Source organism: Benincasa hispida, chromosome 9 (assembly GCF_009727055.1).
Source record: "Benincasa hispida cultivar B227 chromosome 9, ASM972705v1, whole genome shotgun sequence".
Taxonomy (NCBI): domain Eukaryota; kingdom Viridiplantae; phylum Streptophyta; class Magnoliopsida; order Cucurbitales; family Cucurbitaceae; genus Benincasa; species Benincasa hispida.
In genome coordinates, this window is record NC_052357.1 from 3,201,410 (window position 1) to 3,214,173 (window position 12,764).

Genomic DNA, 12,764 nt, shown 5'->3' on the forward strand with positions numbered 1-12,764 from the left:
TCCAACATATGGAGGAGGTAAATTATGTTGGTAACCAAGGAGGAAGGAGACATGATTCAGACATTAGTATGCATAACCTTGGATGGCAAGACCATCCCAACTTTCATTGAGGAGGTCAAGGAGGCCATCACGTGCATACCTTGAATAAGCCTAGGTCGCCCTTAGAAGATGTGGTGAAAGCCTTGACAAAAACGTCAATGAAATTCCAACAGGATGTGATGACCTTCCAATAAGAGACAATAAGATTCAATAGGACAATGCCCTATTCCAAAAGGAAATAAGGATGGGAATACAACACTTGATAAATCAGATCACCTAGTTGACCACGACTGTGAACAAGCTTAATACTTAGAGTGGTAAGCTTGATACTCATTGTTGAGATACTTATAAAAAACATCATTCATTAAATTTTAGAGCATTTTCAATCCAAACAACATTACAAGAAATTTGTAAGTGCCATATCTAGTTATACATGTGGTCTTTTCCTTGTCATCTTGCAGACACGTATGCTACCATAGTTTAGCATCCTCGAAAAGGTGTATACTTGACATTCCCACTCCATCTTCTTTTTTTTTTATATGTATACATCTTTGAAGTGATGGAACACGAGACATACGCAGAAGAATAAGAATCTAATTACACTCTAATTGCTTCTAATCAAAAGGAAATTAACATGCAAAATGAAGGAAAAATAGTAAATAAAAGGGATGGAATACAACCTTTGTAGCTCCCGAAAAATGCTTTTCCTCGTTGGATCTTGACCCGAACTTTTTCGGACCACTACTAGAGTTGACCTACTATCCTCTAGACTCAGAACCGAGTTGTGGGACCCGATGAATGAAGAAACCCGAGAGAGAGAATGAGATGGAAAAGAAATGGAATTTTGGGTTGGGTATGGGTTTTCTTTTTTTTTTTATCACATCCTATTTTGGAAAACAATTTTAGAAAAATTGCCAAAAGTTTTTAATCAAAATTCAAAGTCCATATTTATAGAAAAAGGCCATGCAAAAATTGCATGAAATCAATTCATAAAAACCCAACACCTAGAATCCACTATCTAAGTGGGCTTACTGTCTCCACTATAAGCCAACACCTAGCTCACTATTTTGTTAGTGGAATTATCCAACAAAAGTTTAGATTTTCCCACTAACTTTAGTCAAAGGGCAAAATAGTCATTTTGTCAAAGTCAAACTTTGACTGAAAAGTCAACATTTTGAATTTTTATGATTTTTCTCGTGTTGACTAATTTTGACCTCCCGGGCATGAATCCGCATTCATTTTCTCGAAATTCAAATCACATTTGAATATAAGGTCGGTCAAAGTTTGACTTTTCAAAGTCAAAAGTCAACTCTTTGACTTTTTACATCTTTGACCATTTCCATTATTTCCGAGCTTCCGAATATGAACGCATTCATATTCTTGATATTTAAATCACATTTAAATATTAAAGTTGTATCTCTAAACTGAAAAAACCGACCATTATATCACATATACCTGTCGGTTTCTCTCTCTTCACCTAATTCGAACAATTCGAATTATTCTATCATATTGTTCTAAGTTTATTCCATATGAGCTAATAGGGGAACCTAATGGACCTATAGATTATGGGCTCCAACGATCCGAGATTAGCTGGCTAAAACTCGTTTAGACGAAGCTAATAAACATCCATTAACTAACGGGTCATTCCACTATAGTTCTGTAGTTGCACTCCCCTCACTATAGATATATTTGTGTCCATTTGATATAACCATGATTAGTAAGCTAATCCTTCATAGGTTATTCGTAATCTCGGTTGGGTCGTAAAAACCATTTTACCCCCAAGACTACATCTTGTTCCTTAAGTTCCACTAATCCTCTAATGAACAATTGGTTTAAGGTCCAACTTATAAACCGAACCCCTCTCGGGCCAAGGAGAGGGTGGGGCCCCTTGTTCAAGACCTAGATTCAGTACTAAAGGGAACAACCTATCTACTATCCCTATAACGGATAGGAGTGAATTCCGTCTTGCACCCTATATTCCCAGTTATCCACCTGATCTTACCCCTGAAATGGGAGGCTTATTGAGCCAACGATAATGAGCTGCCCTCACCTATGCAGATCTAAGGATAATTCCGAGTGAACAGGAGTTCATAGTTAGCTCAGGATTAACATTAAGTTACCTAGGTCATCAATTAACGAAATAGTCAGTTTTATACATAAAACGGCATTTAAAATGTAAAAAGTGACTATTTCATGGTTCAGTCTTATGTAAACTCTTTACATAGGATGCCTCCACTTTCATGTCTCCACATGAACGATTCAGGATCACATCGTTTGTACTAACTACAAAGTTGCCGCATCCATAGTGTCCCCAGAATAAGGTGCCCAACCTTATTCATATACTATAGACCATTTTGGCTATATATTTAAACTTGATCCACATTTATGTCACTACATGAAGTTCAAACTACATTAAATAGCCTCATGACCTTAGTTTATTGGATTCAAGATTACAATTTCAATAACAATTTTATCGAAAAACAAAACAGAATATGTTTATTAATTTACAAATTACGAGTTTAGGACATAGAATCCAACATGAAGTACTCCTATACGTCCTATAGGAAGTTCTCAAGCTTTTTAACATTCCCTAAATCGTTAAATGTTTTAGGTTCAGCGTTTAGGAATCTTTTCCTTCATAATAGCCACTTTCTCCATCACAAGGGCATTAGTCAATGCATTCTTGACAAGTTAAAGCTTATTATCAGCATTGCCAACTCCTTCTTTCAATCTATCAAATTCTAACTTAATGTTAATAGAGTAAGAAAATACCTCTCCTAAAACTGTGTCGAAGCGCTACTCTATTTTCGCCATAAAAGAAGCAAAAAAAGCTTGAATTTCCTCAAACCATCCCTCGTTTTGAGTTCCCAAGTCTACGAGTGATGACATCCCATCCAATGGTACATAGACATATTCCTTCAAACGACTAACACAATCACTCATAGGTTTAGTCATTTTTTATCCTCCACTATTGTTTATGCTTAATAAAGTTAAAAATCATGCTCTGATACCAACTATCATGTGGTTAAAATCAACAATAAAATTTTTACCATAACCTTGCAGCCTAAGAGGTCCACTCTTTTAGTTCAACCTTCCTTTGTCCCTAGGATCACCTGAAGGAACTCTTATCAAAGAGTACCTCTGAGTGGAAGCGAGATCGTTCCAAACTTAAATAAGATATGCATTCACAATCTAACAGAATAGATATGCATTTAACAATCTAACAGAATAGATATGCATTTAACAACAAATTACAGGCATGCTTTAAAACTTAAATAACAAAGAGAATGAAAACATACCAGTTGAAGAACCCTTCTTCATAGAAAACTCGTTCTCGCCAAGGACTGCTCCTCTTGCTCTCGCTAAGCACGTCTAAGCAATCATCCACCAAATTGAACTCACAAACGGCCTTCTCATGAACACGACAGGAAGGCAGACATTACCACTTAGAACCCTTGGTATTCTTGGTCCAAAGTCAGGTGTCTATTGTATAGACGATGCTTGATCGTTTAGGATGAGGTACACGATCGTTTAGTAAAAGGGTCGCGATCGTATAAACAATCGTTTAGTAAACGCTCGGGCGTGCGATCGTTTAGGAAGAAGCTAGATGATTGTTTATCAAATCCTATGCGATTATTTAGTAAACTGCGCACGTGTATACGATCGTTTAGAATGTTGAGCTATCTTGTAGGCTCTCGGTTTGCTATGCGATAGGCAGTATACACCAAATGTGAGTGAATGTCTGATACTTTGCAAAATGAAAATGATTTTCATTTTATCCTTCAATTACGAAAACTGAATGCAACCTCCCCATATGGTTACAGAGAAAAAACCGGCACAATTATCCTATAATTGTCCAATAATAAATAATAAATATAATCATATTATATTCATTAACCTATGGTTTAATATCACATCAAATGCAACACATTGACCATAGTCTTTTTCTCCTCCACTAGATATAAATCATATTTATATCATTTTCCTCCAAATAATGCATCTCATACATAAAGTCAATCAATATCATACATAATCGACCAGTTCAATCATATCATATATAATCGAACTCCCTCTTGTTAATTTGAACACTTCAAACTGACCCAAAAACTGATTCTCAACTTGAGTCCATTGAGCTACCAAGGGGACCTTATGAACCTATGGTTCAGCTCCAACGGTACGTGAATAGCTGATTAAACTCTTTAGCCACGAGATCCACCATCCGTTAACTGCCAGGCATTCCACTAAAGACCGATAGTTGCACTCTTCTCACCACAGATATATTTTTGTGTCCATCGAATATAACCAATCAACTGTACGATAACCCTTCACAGATGCTTGTAAGTATAGCTGGGCTAATTTACCGTTTTCCCCCTGTAGTTACATCTAACCCATTAAGTACCACTGAACTCTCTAATGAACAATACAATATAGTCCTACTATGTGTAGACACCTCTCAGGCCATGAAAAGGTGTGTGGCACCACATCGTTCAAGCCTTGGAATCAGTCCTTAAGAGAGCAATCTATCTACTTACCCCTACTTTGGGGAACGAGTGAATATCATCTTGTGTAGGTGAGTTTCCAGCTCCCAAATTAGATGAATCCCTAAAGTGGTAGGTTTGAGTTGGCGATTTGGCCACTCACACCCATGCAAATCAAAGGATCGCCCTCAAAGGCAGAAGTTCCCAACTCACTCAGGATTGAGGTCATGTTACCTATGATCATCCTAGTGAAGAGAAGTCTCTGTCATGAACAGCGTTATATAACAAGACTATAACACTTCGTGGTTTAGTCTTATACAAACTCTTTGTATAGGACACCCTCGCTCGCATGTCTTCACATGAATGATCAGGATCAGACCATCTGTAGCAAGTCATAACACTTGTAACTATTCTACAAAGCGGGCCGCATTCGTAGCGTTACCAGGATAAGGTATCCCTCCTATATCCATATACTACATACCATTTTGGTTATCACGTAAGACATGATCCACCTGTATGTCTCCACATACATGCTTAAGTTACAAATGACAACCAGAGATCTTAGTTTATTGGTTTGTGGTAAAGCAAATAAAACATCCAATGTTCATAGACAAGAGTGAAGAAAATATCATATAAGAAAATATCATATATTATACATTATAAACGTTTGTCCAAAACTGTGTTTACAACCTACAGGACACGGGCATCATCCTCAACATCATCGGCATTTGTTGTGAAAAGCACACCAAAGCAAGTAACACACGAACATATAATTGGCTAAGAGGAGAACTATGCCCCAAGCTTTTCTCTTAGTTCTCTCTAGAAATATTGAAACTCAAATGTGTGAATGAGGGAATGATTCCAATAGTTGGATGACATCCTTGTTGTTAAAGTTGTGTTATTGGCAATATTTATTTAAGGATTGTTTATGTTTTCTCTATGCTACTTTGTTGTCTTTCTTCAGTGGGTGCCTATTGGAATGTCTCAATATGTGTGGTTTTTTACAGCCCAGTGTTTGCGTCACGATGCAAATCCTATAGTTTTGATAATTTCCTTATCAAGAAGATTATGGCAGTTTATTCTCTTCGATTTTGTTTTCTTATTTGTTCAGCTCAAAATAATTGTTAGATTTTCTTTTTGCATTCTATTTTGCATATTTTAGAGCCATCTTTGTATATGCTAGAATTCTCGATTACTTCATAAATAGAACATTACTGCCGCTGTCTTGTGATTTTGACGTGAGTTGCAAGTGTGTGACCTTCGTGGAGAAGGCTGTGAATTATGTATCTCATTAGATTTCCTGTAGAGACTATTGACAAGGTTTGCATAAAGAGAAGAGAAGGATTCTCTAATCTAGGGGATCCTAAGTTCATAGAGTGAGTGAGTTTCACTGGAAGAAAGAAAGATAATCCTCTTGGAGAGAATAAGTCTTACACTTAGGGGGAGCCTAAGTGTTTATCTACTAATGTACATACACTTAGAGGGATCCTAAGGTGTTTTGAGAGGGAGTCTCACATTTAGGGGAGCCTAAGTGTCAAATTAAGAAGTCAAACATTTTGTATGTCACTGTTCTAACGTTGCTTTTATAGATAATTACAACATTCTAATTGCTTTACTTTACATTAGTGGATTTATTTTGCTTGGGCACACTGTCCCTTAGACGTATGTGGTATTTCACCAAACTGGGTTACCAATATCTGTGTTGCATCTGTAATTTTATTTTTTGCCTTTATCATTTTTCTTTAAATGTTTGTTTTAGGTAAAGACAAGAGTGTACTGGGTGCTTGCCAAGGGGATCCATGATAGTGTCATGGGATTAGTGTCCTCGCTTCTGCTTAGTGTCATGTATTTCAAAAATGTTTTGGATGTTTTTAACGAGAACTGAAATTTAAAAGTATATGGATCAAAATCAATCAAAACTATAGTATGGGGAATAATAACCTTATTTTTATTATAAATATGTTAAACTAGATGTAATGTAGATGCCCATTATTAGTGTCCATTGGCCATGTGTCACTTATCTGTTATCCCATGTGTTGTCCATGTGTCTCAAGACTACACACTATTAGTGTCCATGTAATCCACCTTCTACTTGCCAAATTACCTACAAATAGTGGTATTTGGAGGGTTTTGAAAGACACACACATATTATGATCAATCCAAAAAGATTGGAGAAAGTGGAGAAATCCATTCTTTGTCATTTTATTTACTTTTTGTTATTTATTTATTTTAGATATTTATATTATATTTATTTATTTTATTATATATTTTCTCCATATCCGTGTTCTTGTTGTGCATCGTTGTGCTTCTTAGATTCACAATACGTTATCAGCACGAGATCCTATCGTTTTCCTCACTAAAGGTAGGCCCCAAAGGTATGTCGATTTTTCTTTCTTCATTATAATTAATAAATTTAACGTTATTTTGAATATTTAATATCTCTTAGATTTCTAATATAAATACAATCTTTTATGATAGTGTTGCCATGACAAATCTCACAAAATTAGAATTTACTGCCCTTGATATTAACAACAATAATTATTTATCATAAGTACTTGATGTCAAATTCCAACTGGACATTATGAATCTTGGAGAGATTATTAAAGAAGGAAATATGACATTCAGTCAGAACAAAGCAAAAGCTATAATTTTTCTTCATCATCATCTCCACAAGGGATTGAAAATGGAGTATCTTACAATAAAAGATCCTTGTATCTTGTGAAAAATTTTGAAAGAGAGGTATGTTCATAAAAAAACCAATTATTCTTCCTAAATCTCATTATGAGTGGATACACTTTGGGCTATAAGATTTCAAATCAATAAGTGATTACAACTCCGCATTATTTAAAATCAGCTCGAAATTGTTGTTATGCAGAGAAAAAATTATTGATGTTGATATGTTAGAGAAGACATTTTCTATATTTCATGTCTCGAATATGCTCTTACAGCAACAATATCAAGAGATAGATTTTAAATAATATTCTGAATTAATTTCATGCCTTCTCCTGGTCGAACAAAACAATGAGTACTAATGAAAAAATATGAATCTCGACCAACCAGGACGACACCATTCCCTGAAGTGAATGCTACGAATTTTAATAATAATTGTGATTGAGGTCGTGGTCGCGGTCAAGGTCATGATCGTGGCAGAGGAAGGGATAATTATTATTTTCATGGTGGTTGTTCCAATCATTCAGATTTCAAAAGAATCACACAAAATGATGATCACAAAGGAAAAGCTCCACAAGATAATAGTCCAAGAAGTGTTGAAAATAAATGCTTCCGATGTGGAATGACTGAGCATTAGTCACATACCTGTCGTACGTCAAAACACTTAGTTGATCTCTATCAAGAATCCTGAAGGAAAAAGAGAAAAATATGGAAGTAAATTTTTCATACCAAGATAATGACATATTTGATCCATTCCATATGACAAATTTAGATATGGCAGACTTCTTTGAATCTCCTGAAGAGAAAATCGGCAGAATTGATGGAACATCAAGTGTTTCTTTTAACTTTACATATATATAGACTTAATGTTCTTTTTTTTTATTCATCTCCATGTTTTTTTTCCTCTTAGTAGATATTAACCTTTGTATATTCCAAATGTTGTTTTTCTTAGGGTTGTTTTTAAATATAGAAAATTGAACCAAAATATTTACAAAATATAGCAAAATTTTATAACTATCAGTGATAAATGCTGATAGACACTGATAGACATTGATAGAAGTCTATCAATGTCTATCAACGTCTATCATTGATAGTTCTAAAATTTTGCTATATCTTGTAAATATGTTTAACAGTTTTACCATTTGAAATAATTTTCTTTTTTCTTATTATAATAATTATTATTTTTTAATAAAGAAACATGGATCATTTTCATATGTTGGGTGGCTAAAAAATGAGTAAAGAAGATCTATGTTTGGTAGGCAGTGCAACTACACATACAATCCTTATAAGTAAAAAAAATATTTCTCCAAGCTAACAATTCTGGAACCAAAAGTCAATAAAATATCAGGCTCTGCAACCCTAATTGATGAGTTTGGAAAAATAAATAATATTTTTCCTAGAGGAACAAAATTTACAATTGACAATGCAATATTCTCTAGTCAATCAAAGAGAAATGAACTTAGTTTTAAAGATATACGTTGCAATGGTTATCATATTGAGACTGATAGAAAGAATAATATGGAGTATCTTTATATCATATCTACTATCTCGTATGAAAAACATGTACTGGAAAAGTTACCTGCTTTATCTTCTAGATTATATTATACTTATATATGAGTAATTGAAACATATGCAACAATGAACCTGAAATTCACGAATACAGATATATTTACAATTTGACATGACATATTAGGTCATCCAGGGTCTATAATGATGGGAAGAATTATTGAGAATTCAAATGGACATCCATTGAAGTACCAAAAGATTCTTCAGTCTAGTGAATTATCATGTGATGCTTGCTCTCAAGGCAAATTAATCATTAGACCATCACCAGTCAAAGTGGGGACTGAATCACCTGCATTTTTTGAACGATTTCATAGTGATATATGTGGACCTATTAACCCATCAAGTGGACCATTTAGATATTTTATGGTATTAATAAATACATCCAGCAAATGACACGTGTGCCTATTATCAAGTCGAAATCTTGCATTTGCAAGATTACTTGCTCATAATTAAGTTAAGAGCAAAATTTCTTGATTATACAATTAAGATCATTTGTCTTGATAATGCTAGTGAATTTACATTCCAAACTTTTTGATAATTATTGTATGTCGATTGGGATAAGTGTTGAACATCCTGTGACTCATGTTCATACACAAAATAGTTTAGCAGAATCATTCATAAAACGTTTGCAATTAATTACTAGACCATTGCTTATGAGAGCTAAGCTTCCTACATCTGTACGGAGACATGCTATTTTGCATGCAGTATCACTTGTACGCATTAGACCAATACTTTATCATAAGTACTCGTAATTATAATTAGCTTATGACCATGAGCCAAATATTTCCCATCTAATAGTTTTTTGATGTGCAATATATGTTCCAATTGCTCCACCACAACGTACTAAGATGGGCCCTCAAAGGAGGTTAGGAATACATATTGGATATGATTCCTCATCAATTATCAAATATCTTGAACTTTTGATAGGTGATGTATTTACTGTACGATTTGTTGATTGTCATTTTAATGAGACACATTTTTCAAAATTAAGGAGAGAAATTAAGATGTTGGAAAAAGAAATAACATGGAATGTATCGTTATTGTCTCATTTAGATCCCCCTACAGATTAATATGAACATGAAGCTCAAAAGATCATTTAAAAAATATAGAAAATCAGTTACCAGATGCATTTATATATGCAAAGAAAGTAACTAAGTCACATATACCAGCTGCAAATGTTCCATTGAAAACTGATATCCCGACACAACAAGTTGTCACTAATGAGTCTGGAACACGCCAGAAGTATGGTAGACCAGTGGGTTCCAAAGATAAAAATTCTCGAAAAATAAAAATAATTAATAATCAAGAAGACTAGGTTGAGGATATAAATATCCATGAAGAAATTCATGACAAGTCTAATGAGGAAGGTGAAATACATAAAGATAATAATAAGATTTCAATAAACTATGTAATGTAGGATTGTATCAACAGTAGCAGAAGCACAAGGAACATCTAAGCACTCAAATTCAATAATTTTGGCAAAATATAAAGCATGTGCAGAAACAAGTGAGTTTCAAGACATACCTCTTGTAGAACTTCTTCAAAGCTCCTTCACCAGTTTCTATATTCTCCAAATCTTGTTGTAGACCACCTCAAGATCTTCCCCACTATTCTCTTGATGCTCTAGATTGAGTTGTGGGATGCAAAACAAGCTTGGATCAAGGGTAGAAGGAGAAATACTCACTGCAGAAAATCAGCTGAAGAACTCTTTCTTCAAACCAAATTTTCTCTCAAAATCTCTATAGATTGCATGCCCGATTTTCACTCCAATCTTTTCATTATATTGTAGATCAACATAGAAGAAAAGAGTTGCATGAGTTGCAACTCATGCTTGGAGAAGACAAAGCCAAAGCAAATGCTTCATGTGTGAGCAACTACAAGATGGATAATGGAAAAACTCTTTTTCCATTTAGTGTTTTGTTTGTTTTTTTTTTTTTTCCTTTCAATTTTATCACAAAATCAAATTTTGATTTTAAAAAAAAAAAATCTATTTTGATTTTAAAAAAGGAAAAATAATTAATTTCATAAATTAATTATTAAATAAAACTTAATCAATTAAATATCAAATATTAAATTAATGTTAACACATATCATCTTTATATATTTAAATCATATTTAAATATATAAATTCTCCTATTCCGTTTATTCTAAAATTAAACATGTAATTATATATCATATAATTAATAATTTCCTTAATTCTAATTTGAACGATTCAAATTAACTTATCACACTATTCTAGAACTAGTCCGTTACGAGCTGTAGGGAGACCTCGCAGACCTACAGATCATAGGCTCCAAATGATCCCAGATTAATTGGCTAAACTCATTAGACTAAATTAATCTTCATTATTAACTAATAGGTCACTCCACTAAAGCCCATAATTGCATTCCCCTCACTGTAGATATATTATGTCCACATGATTTTAACCATAATCAGCAAGTCGACCCTTCACAGGTTGTTCGTAATAACGACTGGGTCAAATATCTGTTTTACCCCCGAGATTACGTTTTATTCCTCAAGTCCCTACTGATCCTCTAATGAACAATTGGTTTGTGATCCAACTCATAAATCAACTCTCTCAACAAGTGAGAGGGTGGGCCTCTTGTTCAAGACCTGGATTCAGTACTTGAGAGAACAACCTTTCTCCTATCCCTAATCGAGTAGGCGTGAACTCCGTCTTGCACCCTATGTTCCCAACTATCTATTCGGTCTTACCCCTGAAATGGGAGTCTTATTGAGCTAACGCTGTTGAGCCAACCCTCAACTATGCAATTCTAAGGGCAATCCCAAATAAACAGGAGTTCATAGTTAGCTCAAAATTAAGATCGAGTTACCTAGGTCATCTAGGTGAAATAGTCAGTCTTAAACAGTAAACAACATTATAAAGTAAGAGTGACTTATTTCTTGGTCCTGATCTTATGCAAACTCATTGCATATGACGCCCCCACTCCTCATGTCATAACATGTACGAATTATGATCACATCGTATGTAGCACTTTATAACTTTTTGTAACAACTACAGAGTAGGCCGCATCCAATGGTGTTACCAGAATAAGGTACCCAACCTCATTCATGTACCATAGATCCTTTTGACTATTTACTCAAACTCGATCCACTCTTATATCTCCACATAAAGTTCAAGTACTCATACAATAGTCATGGGTCTTAGTTTATTGGATTTAGTCTTTCATACAATTTATGAAATCAATAACAATTTTATTGATTATAGAAAATGTTTATCATTTTACAAACTACAAGTTTTTAGGATATAAAACCCAACAATACTCCGACTTGGACTAAAACTCCAGTGGTCAATATATACAAATATATACAATGTTGAGTTTAGATGGAGAGAATAAAATGTACAAATACAATAAACTAGGGCACTACAATACCCATCATTTCTCCCACTTGCCCTAGTTATACAAAAAACTTGTAGACCTAGTTCTACTAGGTGACCCTCGAATACTTAAGCCGAGAGGGCCTTCGTAAATGGATTAGCTAAATTGTCTTGGGAAGCAATCTGGGTGACGATAATGTCTCATCGGTGTATAATCTCCCTGATGAGATGGTACTTCCATTCAATATGCTTTCCCCTTTTATGGCTTCATGGTTCCTTTGAATTTGCAACTGCTCCACTATTGTCACAATAGAGAGTGGCAGGCAGGTGCATATTAGGAACTACTTCCAGATCTGTCAAGAACTTTCTAAGCCATACTGCTTCTTTTGCTGCTTCACTTGCAGCAACATACTTAGCTTCCATTGTGGAGTCTACAATACAACTCTACTTGATGCTCCTCCACACCACTGCTCCTCCGTTTAGAGTAAATACTGACCCCAAAGTTAATTTCCTAGAATCAATATCGATCTGAAAGTCAGAATCAATGTATCTAGTAAGGATTAGATCCTTAGCACCATACACGAGCATATAATCTCTCGTTCTTCGCAGATACTTGAGAATGTTTTTAACAGCAGTCTGTTGGATTTTATGTCCTAAAACTCGTAGTTTAT